Source organism: Sciurus vulgaris, assembly GCF_902686455.1.
Source record: "Sciurus vulgaris genome assembly, chromosome: 1".
NCBI classification, from domain to species: domain Eukaryota; kingdom Metazoa; phylum Chordata; class Mammalia; order Rodentia; family Sciuridae; genus Sciurus; species Sciurus vulgaris.
In genome coordinates, this window is record NC_136461.1 from 65,413,513 (window position 1) to 65,430,081 (window position 16,569).

The window sequence follows — 16,569 nt, forward strand, 5'->3', positions numbered from 1 at the left end:
CAGTTACTATGAAGGCTAAATCAGAATTACTTGAGCCCAGGAGTTGGAACCCAGCCCAGGCAATGCAGCAAGACCCTGTTTCAAAAAATAAAAAATACATAAAACCTTTCATTGTTCCATGAACTCAAAAAAGGTTAACACATTCTATTTTATGGAATGAAGCACTGCCTAATACTAGAATAAAAAATAAAGCAAATTAATTTTTAAATTGTTTTAATTTTTGCTTAAGAGATCTAGTGTTCAACAAAGGCACCAAAAGGAAACTGCTAATAACTTCTGACAGTCCTTGAGGAATACAGAAGACCATTATTAATAATAGTCATAAAGTAGAAATAACTCAAATGTTCATCAACTACAGAATAAACAAACAAAAACAAGGTATATTGATACAATGGAATTCAATCATTAAAAGGAATGAGGGACTAATATATGCTGCACCACTGATGAACTTTAAAAACAATATAAGTGAAAGAAAACACTTTAAAGTTTACATAATATGATTCCATTTATATGCAATGTTGAAAATAGAAAAAGAAAATAAGTGGTTGCTGAGATTCTGAGAGGGTCAAAAGGCTAGAAAGTAAATGGGGATTCTTTAGAGTGATGAGTATGTTCTGCAGTACTTTATGAGTACACTAAAAATCACTGAAATGTACAGCTTTAAAAGGATGAATTTTGCCAGGAGCAGTGGTGCTTATCTACAATCCCGGCAACTTGGGAAGCTGAAGCAGAAGGATTTCAAAAGTTCAAGGCCAACCTCAGCAACTTTGCAAGATCACATTTCAAAACAGAAAATAAAATGGGCTGGGTTGTAACTCAGTGGTAAAGTGCCTCTGGGTTCAATATCCAAAAAGGTGAATTTTATATTATAGCATGTATAAATCTCAGGGAATTTTGTTTGTTTTTGATGTGCTGGTATTAAACTCAAGGCTTCATGTACACTAGGTAAACACTCTACCATTGAGCTATACCCCCAACCCTATATTTATTTATTTATTTATTCATTCATTCATTCATTCATTCATTCATTCATTCATTCAGGAACTGGGATTGAACTAATGTTGCACCTTACGGCTGAGCTATATTCCCAGTCCTTTCTATTTCTGAAGCAGAGTCTAACCAAGCTGCTTATGGCCTAAGTTGCTGAGGCTGACCTCAAACTTGCAATCCTCCTGCCTCAGTCGCCCAAGTCACTGAGATTATAGGCATGCAGCACCGTGCCCAGCTTTTCATTTTTAAAAAGAAAATATTAGCTGGGTCACATGGTGCACACCTATAATCCCAGAAGCTCAAAAGGCTGAGACAGGAGGATTGAGGTACAAGTTCAAAGCCAGCCTCAGCAATTTAGTGAGGCTCCAAGCAACTTAGCAAGATCCTGTGTCAAAATAAAAAATCAAAAGCGTGGAAGATGTAGCTAAAGCACCCCTGGGTTAAATCCTCAGTACCACTAAAAGAGAAATATGTACAATGGAAGGAAGACAGGGAGGAAGGGAGGAAGAAAATACCCATACAGTTCCAGAAACTTTCTTGGAATACACTGGGGATGGGAGCAGGGGACATCATCAGTCGAATACACTGGGGATGGGAGCAGGGGACATCATCAGTCAGTCAAGCAGGACCTATATTCCTAACTTGTGTAACTTGAGTCATTTTTCAAGCTTCCTTGAGCTCCAGTTTCTTCATCTATAAAATGAAGAGGCTAATTTTTAAAATGTATTTTGAAAATTGATTTGTAATATATGTTAAGGAAATAAGCAAATCATATCAGGAATAATATTCATCCCCCCAAAATCTATATTTGTTCTCTTTCCATTTCTGTCCTCTAACTTGACTTTCAACACCAGATTAGTGTTAGCCAGTTTTTTAATTTGACATAAATAGAATATATATATATATACATACACACACACATATAATCTAAACATTTTAAGTACAAGTATACAAATTGTACCTAGCCTTTCCATCTCTACCTATTCTAAATCCTCACCAATAGCTAACCAGATCTAAACTGCAATCTTCTACCACAGAGATTTTTCAACCCTAGTTAAGTATCACAATTATTTGTGGCACTTATAAAAAAAAAAAAAAAAAGTTAGCAGGAATTTCTAATTCCAAAGGTCTAGAATTCAGTTCAGTAGTAATTTATTTTTGTAATTTTAAATTTTTATAATTTTTGATTTCTCCATTAAAGTACAATATACATGAAGAGAAGTGCACAAATCATAACTGTACAGTTGATTAATTGTCACAAAAAGTAGAAGTATGCATTTTTAAGTGTTCCAAGGACGGTATAATAAATAGCAAAGGACTAAGACTTTTTATCTACATCTCAAACATCTTTACCTTCCTTTCTTTTTCCCTCACCTAACATTTATCTTCCTCTCCTAATCACATATCATATGCAACCAACCACCTCTTCCAAAATGCTATATACTGCCAGCAAACCCTGTGCATAGCTCTTACCATACCACTGAGAATTTGCAGTATTTTTCAAAATTTTGTTAAGTCAAGAACACTTAATTCAACTATATCCTGGAGAAAAAGAAGAAAGTGAAGTTATTCTAGTTAAAAGTAAGGTAAAGTGACAATATAAAAGCTTCCTCAAACTATCCCCCTTCTTGTTTGAAAGCTACTATTTATTATACTTTACTATTTCATTTACCAAAACTATTTTATGGCAAGGTCATTCTTATTTTTTATCTCCCTTGTGCCTAGAAATTCATTAAATATTATTATTGGAACATTATTCAAACTAAAAGTAAATACAGAGGATAAATCAATAGGGGGGAGGGAGTCAGAGATAAGGGGAATAGTATATGTAGAGCCCCTAAAATAGAAAAGGGCTTAGAATGTTAAAGGAACTGAATGAGGTCAAAGAGGCTAAAACCTAGTGGGTATGAACTCTCAAGGTGCCAGACCATGATGGGATTTATAGGCTACAGCAAAAATCTGATTTATATTTGCTTTAATGGTTTTATTTAGTTCTTTAAATTTTTTTTTCTTAGTTCCATATTTTTATTTTTTTATTTTATTTTTTTATTTATTTATTTTTTTTTTTTAGTTCTTTAAATTTTGATTATTTATTCTACCAAAGAATTTTACACAGGAGAACAACAATCTAATATGTACTTTTCTTGCCTTGCTGGGACTGAACCCAGGACCACAATACCACTAAGCTACATCACCATTCTTTCATATTTTTTGATACAGGATCTTACTATATTGCTAAGGCTGGCCTTGAACTTGAAATCCTCCTGCCTCAGCCTCCTAAGTCACTGGAAACACAGGTGCACACCACTGCACCTGGCTTCTTATACTATGAAAAGACCATTTTGACTGCTGTGTGCCCTCAAGCATAAGGGAAAAGGAACACATGTACAATAATAAATGTGACTGGGAGAATAAAAAGTTTAAGCAGAAAAGTGACATGATCCAATTTTGTTGTTTCATTCATTTAAAAAACATTCAGTGGGACCAATTATGGTTTTAGCACTATTCTGGGCACTGAGAAAGCAATGGGGAACAAAAAGTCCCTGCTTTCACAAAGCTTATACTTTGTATAAAAAAATAAAATATATGTTATGATACATGAGAAGTGCTACCAAAAAAAAAAAAAAGCAAGGCAAAAAAGCAAGGCAAAAAAGCAAGGCAAAAAAAGCAAGGCAAAACAATAAAGAGTAATAGGGTGTTAGGAAGGAACTCTCTTATGGCCTAACATTTATACTGCAATCATGTAGGGCCTGATAGGCCATAATAAAGATAGCATTTTATACTGAGATGAAGGCCACTGGAGAATTCTGATCAAGGGAATAACATGATTTTGACATTTTAAAAGGATCAAACTGCTATGTGGAGAATGGAATGTAGACGCAAAATAGTTGAGGGAAAAAAAAAAAAATGGAAGATGGTTTGGAAGGCTATTATTGCCCTAAGAGAAATAATGGTAAAGTTATCAGTGGAAGAGGTAAGAAATAATATACTTCAATTTAGATTTTGAAAGCAAACCCAAGAGAATTCAATAATACTCTGGATTTGGGTCTCTGGGTGTGTGGAGAAGAGTGGGGGTTGGGGATAAAAGTTTCTTACACACTTTTCCCTCCACCCAGGCAGCATTCTTCAAGGTTCTGTCCTAGTCTTCTTCCTGTTCCCACTCTTTCATCACTGTACTTCACTATGCAGAGCTTCCCTTAATCTAAATGAATAGGTTCTACATTTCTCTTGAGCTTCAGTTCTACATATCCAAATGCCTGCCAGACTCAATAAGAACCCTGAATTCTACTTGTTCAAAAAACTCCACCATCTTCCCTTCAACTAATTACAAAACTTTACACCAAAAATACAAAGAACCCAATCAATAAATGGGCCAAGGAACTGGACAGACACTTTACAGAAGAAGACATATAGGTGATTAATAAATAGATGAAAAAGTGTTCAACATCTCTAGTAATTAGAGAAAAGCAAATTAAAACAACTCTAAGATTTCATCTTACTCCAATGGCTTTTATCAAGAATACAAACAATAATAGATGTTGGCGTGGATGTGGGGAAAAAGGCACACTTTTACACTGCTGGTGGAGTTGCAAACTGGTGCAGCCACTCTGGAAAGCAGTTTGGAGAATCCTCAGAAAACTCAGAACGGAACCACCTTTTGATCCAGTAATCCCACTCCTTGGTTTATGCCCAAAGGACTTAAAATCAGCATACTACAGTAACATAGCCACATCAATGTTTACAGCAGCTCAGTGTGGCGGGCGAGACCCGGGGCCCAGGGTTACGCCACGTGCATCTGAAGATGGCGACTGACAGAGAGCAAACGGCGTCCTGATTATGCCTGGAGAGAGGCAGGAAGCGTTTACAATTGGCTGTATGATAATCAGTTCAGCCACCTAGCGCGTGGACAGATATACTTTACATGTATGCTTGAGCGTGGACAGATATACTTTACACGTATGCTTCAGCGAGTAATCGCTTGACCTTTAACAGGATTGGATGGACATATCTGGTTACAATTGCTTATGCATAGAGACTGCTTATATATTGAGGGTGTGTTATCTGAATAAACGGGTAGCTGCTTCATGAACTTCTGAAGAGTACATGTCTTTTGTCCTGCTGGTCGGGCCAAAAGAGCAAGAAGCGGCGCCGAGCCACTTGAAGCAACCTGGGCTGGGAGCGGAGGTTTTCGGTAGCTCAGTTCACAATAGCTAGATTGTACAACCATCCTAGATGCCCTTCAACAGATAAATGGATAAAGAAACTATGGAACATATATACAACAGAATATTATTCAGCCATAAAAAACAATAATATTATGGCATTTGCAGATAAATGGATGGAACTGGAGAATATCATGCTAAGTGAAATAAGCCAATCCCCAAAAAGCAAAGGCTGAAAGTTTTCCCTGATAAGTAGATGATGATATATAATGGAGGGGTGGGGTGGGGGTGAGAGAAGAATGGAGGAACTTCAGATTACATAGAGGGAAATGAGAGGGAGGGATGTATGAAAAATGGTGGAATGAGACAGATATGAATACCCTAGGTACATGTATGATTACGCAAATGGTATAATTCTATATCATGCACAACCATAGAAGCAAAATGATGTACACCACTTGTGTACAATGAATCAAAATGCAGTATGTAAAATATAAAAATTTTTAAAAAATTTAAATAACTGATACAACAAAATACCCTATATTCCAAAGCAAAACCCTAAGAATAACCTTCCTAATTTCCTAGTCCTGTCACCCAACCTACCCATACATACACATATCTGATCATTTATGATACTTTTTTTTTAATACAAATATGTACTTTACAATGTCAAAATACAAAAGTAAAGAAAATAATTTTATTTCTTTGAAAGATCAGTTTCCTGAGATAAAAATTCTCCCTTGGGGCTGGGGTTGTGGCTCAATGGTAGAGTGCTTGCCTAGCACCTGTGGGGCACTGGATTCAATCCTTAGCACCACATAAAAATAAGTAAGGGATTATATCCATCTGCAACTAAAAATATTTTTTAAAAAAATCTTCCCTTAACTCTGTCAATACCTTTTGTATCATCTTCCCCTTTTGTTGCATTTTTCAAAATCTGCTCCCCCGATGTGTGTGTGTGTGTACGGATTTTTTTTTTTTTTTTTTTTTTTTGCATTACAGGGGATTGAACCCCAGGAATGCTCTACCACTGAGCTACATCCCAACCTCTTGTTTTTTTATTTTGAGCGAGGGTCTCACTAAGTTGCTTAGGGCTTCACTAAATTGTTGAGGCTGGCCTGGAACCTGTGACCCTTTTGCCTCAACTCCTGAGTCACTGGAATTACAAGGCATATGCCCTCCACACCCAACCATTTTTCAATTTCTCCTTACCACTATGAACTCTTACCTAGACTCCAACAAGTTTCGTATAAGGTCTCCTACATCAAATCACAATATGGTGCAACTTGTCTAATCATATCAGCACTCTTCTGCTTTAAACCCTTGAATGACTCTCTATGGCAAAGTCCTACCCTAACCTCTCCAATTTCATCTCTGCAAACTCCATAGCAATGCCTGTAGTCTCAAACTACCTTGAGTTCTCAAATTTTCCATATTCTGTATTCCTTCTTACCCTACGTGTTTTTCCTTGAACTTTTCTCTACATAGAAGTACGATTTCCTGCCATCCCTCACATCCTATTCATCTAAGTAGACCTCATTCTAGCTTTTCTCTGTTTCAAAATAATAACATTAATATCATGATGTTCAACTAATATATGTTAAACAATCCATACTTCAAGGAGCTATACACAAGTCTTTCATACCATTTAATACTCATAATTACTATCAAAATTCCTACTTTACTGATGATGAGATATATTGAGAAATTAACTTGCCCAAGGTCAAAGAACTAGAGATGGTAGATTCTACAGATGAAATCCTAAGCTTTTCACCACACCTATATTGCCTTCTCTAGGAAATTTTCTTAAGGATTAGGTATCTTACCTTATTTTACATTCCTTTGTCATTACAGTTCTCCCTTCAAAACACTACCATAACACCTTTCAGTTGGTAGAGTGCTTACCTCACAAACATAACCCTGGGTTCAATCCCCAGCACTGCAAAAAACAAAAACAAAAAAACAACAACAAAGATGTGAACACTCCATGCCAGGTACTTTTCTCATCCAACTACCCTCTGATGTACTCTCTACTAGTATTTTTATTTGAGTGATGAGAAAAACTGAAGGGATTTGCCCAAGGTCTCAGTGTTCACCAGAACTAAAGGAGGAATGTAAATCCAGGAAGTCTTATCATTACAGTATACAAATGTGTAGATGGGTGGATGGATGAGAGAATGGACTTCATGGCATCTGTTTTGGCTGCTCAGAAGTCTTTTCAATTTCCTAAAGAGCTAATGTTGTTTGCTTGGTTGGTACTGGGGAATTGAAACCAGACACCTTCTACCACTGAGGTATACTATATCCCCAGCCCTTTTCATTTTATTTGGGACAGGGTCTTGCTAAATTGCCCAAATTGGCTTTGAACTTGAGATCCTCCTGCCTCAGTCTTCCACACTGTTGGGATTACAGGCACTGGACCATCACACCCAGTTTGTTTTTTGGTTGATGTTTAAGGAAATAACTCCCAGGTAAGGAAAATTTTATTTCAAACATGATCTCCAACTTCAAAAATTTTATAATATGGTTGGAGTGACAAAAAAGATTAAAGTGATAGTAATATAAGATTGTTATTTCCATAATGTATCTTAAAACATAGGTCCAGTGAATTTTTTCCTTAAGAAGCAAAAATAACTCATACATATAATTTGACTTGGATAAGAACAAGAGCATAAAAACAAACACTTCCATAGGTTGGGGATGTAGATCAATGGTAGAGTTCCTACCTACATGTGCAATCCCCAGTATGGGAAAACAAACAACAAAAACTAGGCATTACTGGTTATTACCAAGTTTTGCCTTTATTTTTATCAACATCTTCCAGGATTCAACAAGAGAATAGTACCTAACTCACACAGCTGTTTGAGTACAGATAACAGTTTTATATATTTATAAATCATGTTATTTTCCCAATGCTTCATAAATTCAACTTCACCAAATAACTCATTAATAGAAAAAAATCTTTTGGTCCTAAAAACACAAACCTTTCCACTAAGACTATTTGAAAACTTGAGATCCTTCTGCCTCAGTCTCCCAAGTCACTAGGATTACAGGCATGTGCCACCATGCCCAACTCTAAAAGTAAATTTCCAATAAAAAAGTATGTATTTATGTAGGTTTCATTATATATACTCATATATATATATCATGATATCATATATAATTTGAATGTTGCCTCATTTTACAACAATAGAGGGAAATGTAAAAGGCCATCATGTCCAAGGTACTTGGGTTAAGAATATTTTAAAATTTTCCATTATTTTTCCAAGTTCAAAAAATTGTGGGCCTGGTACAAAGGCACATACCTATAATCCCATCAACTAGGGAGGCTGAGGCAGGAGGATTCCAAGTTCAAGGCTAATCTGGGCAACTTAGTGAGACCCTGTCTCAAAATAAAAAATAAAAAGAGTTAAGGATGTAGCTCTGTAGTACAGTGCCCCTGGGTTCAATTCTCAGTACCACAAAAACAAAAACAAGAAACAAAAAGAAAGTAAAGAAATGTACTGTGGAAGGAAAGAAGGGAGGGAGGAAGAGAGGGAAGAAAGAAGACAGGGAGAAAACCTCCATATAGTTTCCAAAATTTTCTCTGAATAAATTGGCTATTTCTATTTCCTAGACTCAGCATCAAAACACTTCATCCAGCAATATTTAAAGTTAGGTAATTTTTCACTTCTGGGTCCATCAGAATTTTCCCATGGGTTTATAAAGTCATTACAGTTTTGTAGTTCAGCTTGACATAAACTCCTTACAAGGGCAAAATAAAGGAGTAGTTTTCCGTTTCCAGAGGTGAAATCTAAAGTCAGCCTCTATTAGCTAAATCAGTCAGACTCCAGGAGTCTAGCGGTAAACAAACCATTATGCTATTCTTAATTATATATTAACAGAGCATGTTTATTTCTGCAGTACAAATTCTGGCCTATAGAGCAAAATAAAGAAACCTAGGAAGACTGGGATAAAAGCATTTGAAAACAATGGAAATGCACAAAACCCAGTGTGAAAAATTCTATAACATGAATTAAAGATGATGGCTGTAAGGTATAGATGTAACCAGTGCATATATCTAAGAAGCAATTTAGTATTCCGAAAAAAAACAAGTTTTGGGTTCCAACCTCAACTAAAGAACTTTCTTGTTGTGTGACCTTAAGTAATTACCCTCTGATACCCATTCTTTATTTGTCGAATGCAGGGAAAGCATTTCTACCTCATGGAATTGTCCTAAGAATTAAATCAAATAAATTGTATCAAGTAATCACAATGTTATAGTACAAAAGTCAAGAAATGTAATAATCATTACTAACATTATATAAACTATGTCAGACACTATACTTTACATGCATTATCTCACTTAAAATTCTCAAAACTGTATGATGGTTCTTAAGACTCTTATTCTCCTCATATTACAGATAAGAAAACTGAGGCTTATAAAAGTTAGTATTTCAAACATTAAAAAAGCTAGTTAGGTGGCAGAACACTGAGTCTTAATCACTACTGAAGCCAAGGTTTACAATAACAAAGCACTTTTTAATATAATAATAATCTCAAAAGGAGATACGCATTTCCCTTTATATGGCAACAGACTCAAGGAATGTCAATGATCAAACAACTAACAGAGCCATAGCCTGAACCTAAACTTAGGTCTTTCTGGGTTTTTTGTTTGTTTGTTTGCTTTTTTGTTTTCCTTTTGGAGGTACTGGGGATTGAACCCATGTGCTTACACATACTAGGCAAGCCCTCTACCACTGAGTTACATTCCCAGTTTGGGTCTCAATACCTAAACCAGAGTTCAACACATAAGACTGGTGCTTCTGCATTATAAAAATAATTCTATAAACACTTTAAATGAAGAATTTCCAAAAAGAAAGAAAAATGGATAGATTGGGGGGGAGGAGATGATATGTGAGCTATATTAAAACTTTCCCAGGCATGTAGTATACGCCTGTAATCCCAGCTACTCAAGAGACTGGAACAGGAGGATGATGAGTTAAAGGCAAGACTGGGTAATTTAGCAAACCCTTTCCCAAAATAAATTAAAAAGGAAAAAGGAAAAAGGAAAAAAGAAAAAAAAAAAAAAAAAAGGCTAGCCCCAGGCACTCTGGTGCATGCCTGTAATCCTAGGGACTTGGGAGGCTAAGGCAGAATTCAAAGTTCAAGACCAGCCTCAGCAACTTAGTGAGGTCCTAAGCAACTCAGTGAGATCTTAAACTGAAAAATAAAAAGAGCTGGGGCATGTGGCTCAGTGGCAAAGCACCCTGGTACCGAAAAAAAAAAAAAAAAAAAGACAGGCTAGAAATGGAGCTCAGTGGTGAAGCACTTGCCTACCATGCTCCAAGTAGTGAGTTCAATCCTCAGTACCACAAAAGAAAATTTAAAAAAGACTTCCTTCCAGTGGCAGCCAACATTTATTTGAGAATATCAATAATGATTTCATAGTACTTCTATGAAATTTATGAGAAAAGCTCAGTGCTAATCAGAAGTCAAAGAGAAAATATTTTGACAGGTCTATTGCTGTTTTCTATGGTATGTTTCTTGTTTAATGAAGGACATCATTTAAACAGAAAACTAGAAATGACAATTTTATACTTCTTTGTAAGTCATTCAATGTCCCTGGCAAAGTCATTCCTTATCTTTATTCACAGAAAGGAAAATATTATCATCTACTAAGAAGCACTGGAACCTGAACATAAGGCCTTGATACGAAAGTACCTGTCACGTTTATTTCCTAGTCATTTTCTATAATAGAAAATTTAAGAGAAACAAGTCAAATAATTAATACTGATAAGCATGATCAAATAAATGACTGAAGATCAAAATTAAATTATTTTTTTCTAAATTTACCTTTATGTTGGCTGGATTTATATGTTCTGCTACATAAGAACATGGCGAGACCAATTAGAATGGTGATTATCAAGAACACAAGCAACAATAGGTGTTGGCGAGGATGTGGGGAAAAAGGTACACTCATACATTGCTGGTGGGGTTGCAAATTAGTGCAGCCACTCTGGAAAGCAGTATGGAGATTCCTCAGAAAGCTTGGAATGGAACCACCATTTGACCCAGCTATCCCACTCTTTGGTCTATTCCCAAAGGACTTAAAATCAGCATACTACAGAGAGATACAGCCACATCAATGTTCATAGCTGCTCAATTCACCATAGACAGATTGCGGAACCAACCTAGATGTCCTTCAATTGATGAATGGATAAAGAAACTGTGGCATATATATACAATGGAATATTACTCTGCCATAAAGAATGATAAAATTATGGCATTTGCAGGCAAATGGATGAAATTGGAGAATATCATGCTAAGTGAGATAAACCAATCTCAAAAAACCAAAGGACGAATGATCTCACTGATAAGTGGATGATGACACACAATGGGGGGTGGAAGGGGTTAGTGCTAGGGTTAGGGTTAGGTTTAGGGTTAGGGTTAAGGAGGATGGCAAGAATGGAGGAAGGAAGGACTGTATAGAGGGAAAAGAGGGGTGGGAGGGGTGGGGGGAAGGGAAAAAATAACAGAATGAATCAAACAACATTACCCTATGTAAATTTATGATTACACAAATGGTATGCCTTTACTCCATGTACAGAGAAACAACATGTATCCCATTTGTTTACAAAACAAACAAACAAACAAACATGGTGAGAATATGGCCATTTCTAAACCAGGAGGTGGATCCTCACCAGACAAGGCTTACCAGAATCTGACTGTGTCTTAATTTTCTCAGCCTCCAGACTATGAGAAATTTCTATTATTTCCAAGTCACCAAGTCTATCTATGGTTTTCTGTTATAGCAACTCAAATGAACTTCGGTGATAGCTAATAAAACAGAAAGCCAAACAGACAAGACTCTCTCCAGTAACAAAATATAAAAATGAAATTTACAGTGGTCAAGCAACAGAAGGAAGCCAACTACTTCAATTTAGCTCTGCGTGAAGCCATAAACACCTGAACTTTTCATTTTCCTAAGTCAAAAAAAAAAATTATCTTTGTTGATTTATAACACAATCAACAAAGGGGATGCAGCCCAGCGGCAAAGCACCTGCCTGGCATGCACAAGGCCCTAGGTTCAATCCTCACTACCACAAACAAATAAGAGAAGAACTTAGATGAGAAAACTCTATATCCCATGAAATAAAGCTGAAGAAGCTGCATTTATGTTAAAGATCCTAGACTGTTTGACTTTGACTAGAATCTCACAATAATGTAGAGAGGGAATGTTGAAGATCAAGAGTTAAAGTTATCTTGGGTTATCATCTGTAGTCCCTTTTAACAGCCATTTACTTACTATTAACCTCTCCATCAGATATAATCCTCCAGACATCTAGATTTAACTGTTGGAATGTATCACTAAGCTTGACACCAACCTAAAGCCAAGAATGGAATAATGATAATATCAGAATCCTATAGAAGTCTCAGCAACTTAGCAAGGCCCTAAGCAAGATCCTGCCTCAAAATAAAAAACAAAAAGGGATGGGGATATGGCTCAGTGTTTAAGCACCACTATGTCCAATCCCTGGTACAAAAACAAACAAATCCTACAGAAAAAAATTTCCCTACCTTGCTATAGCCTTTCTACCTGATAACCCCCACCTATTACTTCTGTAAATATAAGGATTCATAACTTTCTTCTGTTCTGTGACTATTATTAAAGTCAATGTAACCTTAGTCATATCATTCAGGGTAATAATTCAATAAGGTTTATATAAAATGTCTGAAAAGCTTGATGGAAAGATTCAATTTTTATAAATGTTTCCTTTTATCAACTTGCAGTTTTGTACTCAAAAATTATCTTTCATCCCTAATTGCACATGGCATTTTGAAAAAGCTTACAAAAACAAAATCACAATTCCCAAGTGCTTGCTTTAAAATAGTTAAGACAATCTTAAATTTTAAATAATTTTTTATGTATTGTTTTAGCTGTAGATGGATACAACACCTTTATTTATGTGATGTCGAGGATTGAACCCAGTGCTTCACACATGCTAGCAAGCACTCTACCACTGAGCCACTGCCCTAGCCCTAATAATTTATTTTTGACAATGTCTCACCAAGTTGCTGAGGCTGGCCTTGATCTTGAGATCCACCTGCCCCAGTCTCCCAAGCCATGAAAACTTATAATAATAATATTAAAATAAAATTCTGCAATACTGTAGAGTGCTTATATTTTTTCAATTAGCTAAATTTTCATAATTTTATTCAGTGTTTTTTTGTTTTTGATTTCTGTCTTTAAGAATGGTATTTAAAGCTGGGCATGGTGGTGCATGCCTGTAATCCAGCAATTCACGAGAATAAGGTAAAGAGAATGTCAAGTTCGCGGTCAGCCTGGGCAAATCATGACATCCCATCATAAAAGAAAAAAAGGGGCTGGGGATATGCCTCAGTACTAGAGCACTTCCCTAGCATTACCTCAGCCTTAAATTGCAATTCCCAGCACTGTCAAATAAGCAACCAAAAAAATTATTTAGTACCGTTTTTAAGTCACACACAGGTAATAAATGATTATTTACCTGTCCCAAAATACTGAATGGTTTTTGTCAAGACAACAATAAAATACAAGAATTAAGACCAGAAGTCTTGAAAAGCAAATGAAATAATCATGGAGACAAATCAAGATAAATACTCATAATAAATTAGGATATTTTACCATTCCTTTCTAATAGGACAAAGCTCTCCCAAAAATATGTTTTGACATCACTGTCAAAGACTGAATAACAAAATACAGAGACCTTCAATCTTATCAGATAAAATAGCTTCCTCTAAATTTTTGTATTTTTTTTTTTACTATCATTCTCATAGAGTACAAAATATTTTCACCAGTATGCTAATTAATCTCTAAGCTGACTTCACCACCTCTAAGAATCTATAAAGGATGGAGCTGGTGATGTAGTTCAGTGGTAGAGTGCTTGCCTAACATATGCTGGACCCTGGTGTACAATTCCAAGCAAGCACTGAGCATCACACAAAAATAAAAAATAAAAAAGTTGAAAAACAATCTATAAAGGAAGAAAAGGAGCTGGGCACAGTGGCACACTCTTGTAATCCCAACCACTTCTGAGGTTGATGCAGGAGGATGGCAAGTTCAGTGTCAGCCTCAGCAACTTAGCAAACCCTAAGCAACTTGCTGAGACCCCGTCTCAAAATGAAAAATATAAAAGACTGGGGATATAGCTCAGTGGTTAAGCACCTGAGTTCAATCCTCAGTATCTCCTCCATCCCACCTCCCCCCAAAAAAGAAAAGGAGCTCCCAATCTAGTTTCCCCCAAAACATAAATACCAAAACAAATAATATATAGTCAATTCTCATTATTCATGGTGGTTACACTCTAAAATTCACAAACCCTGAATTAGCTGATAGAGACACGAGTGGAAAATGAGGGTCAAGTTCCTGTAAGCCTCTGGTTAAAACATTTTTGTCAAGCTATTATATCCTTGTTTTGCATGTTTTTATTTAAAAATGCTTTATGCAATTAATTTTAATTTTTTAAATTTGTTGTTGATCCACTGATTAACAGTGAACTCACAGTCAAGAGTATTTGGCTGAATAAAACTTATCTAACACACGTATTTATCAAAACCTCCTTGTACTTGGGAACTACACAGCAATTCAGCTCCACATTTGGATATCTTTTCTTCTTCCCCTTTTATCCCCCTTGGTACTGGGGATTGAAGCCAGCCAGGTTCTTCTGCTTGCTAGGGAAGCAATCTAGCACTGAGCTGCATTCCCCAGCCCTGCAGGGGTCACTCTAAACAGTGAAATCAACCCCAAAGAAAGCACCAAAGTGAGAAAGACATGGCATTTAATTCACTTCAAAAAGGATACTTGTTTACAGTATGAGAGCTATCACCTTGTTTAACCTCAGTTAGGAATGTGCACATCAGGAGGCTCAAATTTCACCACTTTGTACATGTCCAAGAATGACAGTAAAAGCACCAGAAGTAATGATTTTGGGGTTAGGAATAATTTTAGGGAGTAGATGAGTTTATAATAACAGAACTCACAAATAATGAGAGTTAACAGTATACATCATAATCATTAGTTCTACCTATATGTCTTGACTTCTGACTACAAAATTTTATGGAAACATTAGTTATCTCAATACTGATCCGAAGTATTCACAAAATTTCTGTAACAAGTGAAGCTTCTGAAAAAAGTTATGAGGGGAAAAAAGAAAAGTAAGATCTTGCTATGCAGAATGTCTCCCTACCATAATCCCAGCTATTTGGAAGGCAAAGGCAGAAGGATCCCAAATTTTAGGCCAGGATCCAAGTGACCCTGCCTCAAAATCAGGGAAGAAGAAAAAAAAAAAAAAAAGCCCATAGTTCAGAGGTAGAATGTTCCTGGGTTTAATCCCCAACACAGCAAAAAAAAAAGTAATAAACAATCTTGTATATTATATGTCTGTGTCCCTGATTATTTCCTTAAAACAAAGTTGTTGGATCAAAGAATAGGAACTTTTTTTTAGGTACCTGATGGACAAGTCAAGCTGCTTTTAAGATAAAAGTATATTGGTTGCCACACCTGTAAACCCAGCTACTCAGGAGAGACAGGAGAGCCACCAAGTTTGAGACCAGCCTTGGCAACTCAGCAACACCCTGTCTCAAAGTTTTAAAAAGGGGATAGTTTTAAAGTGCTTGCATAACAAGTGGGAGTTCAATCTCCAGTATTGAAAAAAAGAAAAAAGAAAAATTTGAGGAACTGTTCCAAAATTAAAGGAGACTGTGAGACATAATCATTAAATGATTCTTGGTTTTAAAGAGCTATAAAAGCAATTATTAGCATAATTTTAAAATTTTGCTTATGAACTGTAAAATAGACAATAGCATTAAATTAATGTTATATTTCTTGATCTTGACCATTGTAAGTGTAATTAGGAAATAATCTAGTTCTTATGGGAAAACAGTCTGTTGGTATCCTGGATCCAATCCTGCTGTATGGAATAATTCATTACTGCCTTTAATTACCTGAAAATTACTGCCCCTACCTTTCTTCACTCATTCTGGCAAAGTCTATTCTACATCACAAGAAAAACTCAGTTCCTTCAATAGTTCTCAAACACTTCATCATTCTGGTTACGCTCCTCTTGATACATCCAATTTTTCATTTCCTTATTCTTTTAAGTATAGCTTTCAGAAGCAAAGCCAACACTGTAAATATGTTCTAACCAATGTGGAATATATACTATATCCCTCATCATGGGCAGAATCCTACTAGTGCTGCCTGGTACTTTGCTTATTTTGGGGTTTTCTTTTTTAAGTAACTAACACCATTGGATGTCGGAGATTATGCAAAACCAAACTCCTGAAAGTGTCTACTGAATTCAGCTAGTTCTTCCTCCAAAATTTAATTTTCTTTTCTCAGTTCCCATACCATTAAATCCCTCTGAAGTTTTTAACCAAGTCATCATTTCTTCCT

General features: G+C 36.0%; 1 protein-coding gene across 15 annotated transcripts in view; it reads right to left on the reverse strand.

Annotated features, from left to right (window-relative positions):
* The window catches only part of ZZZ3 (zinc finger ZZ-type containing 3), a 103,239-nt gene that overhangs the window by 67,789 nt on the left and 18,881 nt on the right, over positions 1-16,569 (reverse strand). The window contains exon 1 of one of the 15 annotated variants that reach the window (XM_079128775.1): positions 12,442-12,462. The exons of the other annotated variants lie outside the window; for them this stretch is intronic. The gene's annotated coding sequence lies outside the window, so the exon portion shown is untranslated. Of the gene's footprint in view, positions 1-12,441; positions 12,463-16,569 lie in introns of those variants that run through there. 15 annotated transcript variants of the gene reach the window in all.